We start from the raw sequence: 3937 nt of genomic DNA on the forward strand, positions 1-3937 counted from the left end.
GTTGCGATATTGGTCTGAAATATATATGTTGAATCTGATGATATAGTGGGGACATTCTATCTACCTTGTTCATGTTATTCTTTGTAAAAGATATGCTGCACCTCTAGATGCAACAAACATTGATGTTATTCATACCCATGAAGGGTATTGGTCCACCTGTCTTTTTCCATTGTTAATTATGCATTACTGGATCCTTGGGCTCCAGGACGTATGAGTATGTATGGGTATGTAACTGGATGTCTGTATGATTGAATGTGTGTGGTGTGGGATGTGCCTCAATTTTATTATGTTCTCATTTATTGAAATTTTTCACCTATTTATGAATTAAAAATATAATAAAATAAAAATGATTTTGATACAATCTAATAATCCCACTTAGGTGTGTCCTTGTCAGTTGGCCAGAAATTCAGATGCCTGTATTATTGTGACGTTATGCACATTATAATTAAAAAATATAGGTAGAAAATTCCTTTTTTTGGATTAGTTTGCGGATTTCCCCTGTTTTTCTCTACCTTTATCTTTGTTCGGGGGCCCCCTCTTTTGTGAGCGGTTAACAGAATAACTGATCCTAACAGGGCCACTGTGAGGGCATAAATTACTTTCATATCATGCACAAATGACACAATGAAATGCCATATGGCAACAGGGCATGCTGCACAAACCACAACGCCAACATTTTTCAATCCACAGTAGATTTCTTTCTTCTGAGAGATTCATTCAGACCTCTATTTATAAATGCATTAAATGTTTCTATTAAGAACGGGTGTGTTCTTAAGCGGTTGCTTCCTACTGTGGCATGAGCTGAGGGGCACCTTGGTCAGCCACACCATACCAGAATGATGTGTAATGCATTGACATGGTCCATGCAGCTCCTGGATTTTGAAAGAGAATGTAGTACTGAAGGTGAGGGACCCTGCATGCTGGGGCCCAATACAAAAGGTGCCTGTGACGCATTTCCTTCACAAGTGACACATGGTGCCAGCTAACACTGCAGGGGCTGTGAATGCTACTGGTAGGGCACTGAATATGCACCCACTGGACACTGGAGTGCCTATACTGCGGCATTTGTGAGGGTTACACAGTGCCTAGAAGCTTCCGGGGAGCCTCCACAGATTTCCCCCGACCAAGGGTGGGGTCCGTACACAGACCCTTACAGTGCCTCATCAGGAATTCTGTCATTCGTGTTGCCCAGCATGTGTAGTGTCGCGGTCTAGTTGACGCGCACTACGTCAGGACGGCATTGCGAGTAGCGGCCATATTGGACGCTACTGCGCATGCGCGAGTAGCGCGGCGCGAGAGAAGGCGATTGGAGCGTGTTGCCCGGCGCTCTCTCGGAGAATTGTTATCTAATTTGAATAAAGGCATCTATACCACTTATACAGCCTCCAGCAGTCATTGGGGAAGAGCAGTAAGCGTACACAGCACCTAGAAGCATTACAGTGGCGACGAGGCTGGGACGGCGAGGACCCTGTGTGACCAAGGAGGAAGGTGCCCCCCGACTTGCGGCAGGAAAAAAACCCACAAGGAGGGACGTCGCCCCACACGGTAAGAGGACCGAGGGGGTCAAGGACAGATGCCTACGCACCGAGAGAGCGCGGCAGTGGCAGATAGACGCCAGAGAGTGGCACGTGGGCAGTGAAGGTGCCGGCCACGAGGCGGAGGAACAGCGCAGGCGGACCGCAGGACGGCAGTGGAGACCCTGGCGGAATCGGGTGACGACGGCGCAGGCAACTCTAACGAAGTCCCAGGAACCCGAAGAAGGGGAGGGAGGACAGACGCGCCAGGTAGCCCGAGGAAACAGGTGGAAGCCAAAATGAGCGCACAGGCATCAGCTTTAACGACGCCGATCCCGTTCCTTCCACGTCCTGGAGAACCACAAATGAAGTGGGAAGACTGGAGGGAGTACTTCAAAAACTACCTAGAAGCGCTGGAAGATGAGAACGAGGAGGCGTTCTCCAGTGCCAGGAGGAAGAGGATACTCTTACACAATCTAGGACCAGAAGGAATACGGGTGTTTCAGAACCTCACACCGGTCACCAGACAGGCAGGGGACACGGACGTGTTCAAACACGCCATTGACGACTTGGACAACCACTACCGGCCTGCAGTGTGCACCTCTATCGACCGCTACAATTTCCAGCAGAGGAAGCAAGAAGCGGGGGAAACGATAGACGACTACGTGGCGGCGCTGCGTAAACTTGCGATAACGTGCAAGTATGGAGGGTTACAGGAAGAAAACATCAAGGACCAAATTGTAATGCACACGACAAGCAAGACGGTGCAAGATAAACTGTGGGCGAGTGGAGATGCGACGCTGAAAGACGTGATCGCCATAGTGAAAAGGGCAGAACTGACCAAGCGCTGTGCTGAGGCCGCAAAGAGAGACCAAGCCCCCAGACTCACTGTTAATAAGGTGGACGACGCGGACCAGCACGGACGAGGAAAAACGGCGCCGGGGGAGTACAGAGGAACGCCCAAAGGGAAAGCCAAACCAGGACAATCATGGAAGCAAGACAAGGGAGAGACGGTGAGGTGCTACAGATATGGAAGCTCGAGCCACGCGGCGCACGACAAACGGTGCCCCGCCTTCAGAGCCAAGTGTGCGTTCTGCGGCCTGGTCGGTCATTACGAGAAAGTATGCCGAAGGAAAGGGAGACAACACGCGGTGAAATTTGTGGCGCAAGACGCAGGAGAAGAAGTAGAGGGTCTGGAGGAAGACGATGAAGTCCTGTGCGTGGAGGACCAGGTGCTGGGCATCGATGGGAGGAGATCGCGCAAGCCCCAGTGTGACATGATCATTGGAGGAGTAGGCATCACCATAGTGGCGGATTCAGGGTCTCCCTACACGATTGTCCAAAGATCGGTGTGGAACGAGAAGTTCAGACCCACATGGGGCGCACAGCTAGAACCCCCCGACATACGACCGGTCACGTACACAGGGGAACCCATCCCGATGGTAGGGTTCAAGAAGCTACTGTTCCAGTTCAAAGAGCGAAGCGCCCACTGCAAACTGTACGTTGCGGAGAAGGGACCGTCAGTCCTGGGTTGGATGGACCAAGGAGAGTTGGGCGTACAGCTGAATCCAGGAGGGGACACCCAGGTGATGGTAACCCTGGACGGAGATGAGTCGACGGTGGAGAAATGGCGGAGTGGACACCCGAAAGTTTTTGGCGGGAAAATCGGGAAACTCGAGAAGTTCTCCCACAAGATCGTCCTTAAAGAAAACACCCGCCCGGTAGCGCACAAAGTAAGGAACATACCGATCGCAGTGAGAGAGGCGGTACAACAGGAACTCCACCGGCTGGAAGACGGGGGAATCATAGAACCCATCGACAGCGCGGAGTGGTTGGCGCCTCTGGTGGTGGCCATGAAACCGTCAGGCAAGGTGCGTCTATGTGTGGACCTCAGAGAGTTAAACAAGTGCATCGTGGTAGAAAAATTCCCCTTACCACGCATAGAGGAAATGTTGGCCCGCACGAAAGGCGTGAAATGGTTCTCCACCATCGACCTGCAATCGGCATACCACCAGGTAGTGCTGCATCCTACGAGCACGAAGCTGACATCATTCATCACGCCGTTTGGCTGCTACCAGTTCTGCCGCATGCCCTTCGGTCTAGCATCGGCAGCAGCGGTGTTCCAGAAGCTGATGGCCCGCCTATTCAAGGACATCGAGGGAGTGCAATACTTCCAGGACGATATCCTAGTAATGGGGACAGAGCTGGAAGACCACGACAAGAAGCTGGAAGCGGTATTGAAGATCCTGGAGGAAAACAGCCTGACGGCAGAGTGGGAGAAATGTCACTTCGGGATGACATCAGTCACATACCTGGGGCATGAGATAGGAGCGCAGGGGATAACGCCGAAGAAAGGGAACGTGAAGGCCATCTGCGACGCACCCCCGCCCACCTCCAAGGAAGAAGTACGGTCATTTTTAGGG

At 51.8% G+C, this 3937-nt stretch overlaps 1 protein-coding gene across 1 annotated transcript in view; it reads right to left on the reverse strand.

Annotated features, from left to right (window-relative positions):
• Positions 1-3937, reverse strand: part of MAP1B (microtubule associated protein 1B) — a 440549-nt gene that overhangs the window by 178856 nt on the left and 257756 nt on the right. The gene's annotated exons all lie outside the window — the stretch shown is intronic.

The sequence above is a fragment of the Triturus cristatus genome, chromosome 2_1, assembly GCF_964204655.1.
Source record: "Triturus cristatus chromosome 2_1, aTriCri1.1, whole genome shotgun sequence".
In the NCBI taxonomy this organism is placed as follows: Eukaryota; Metazoa; Chordata; class Amphibia; order Caudata; family Salamandridae; genus Triturus; species Triturus cristatus.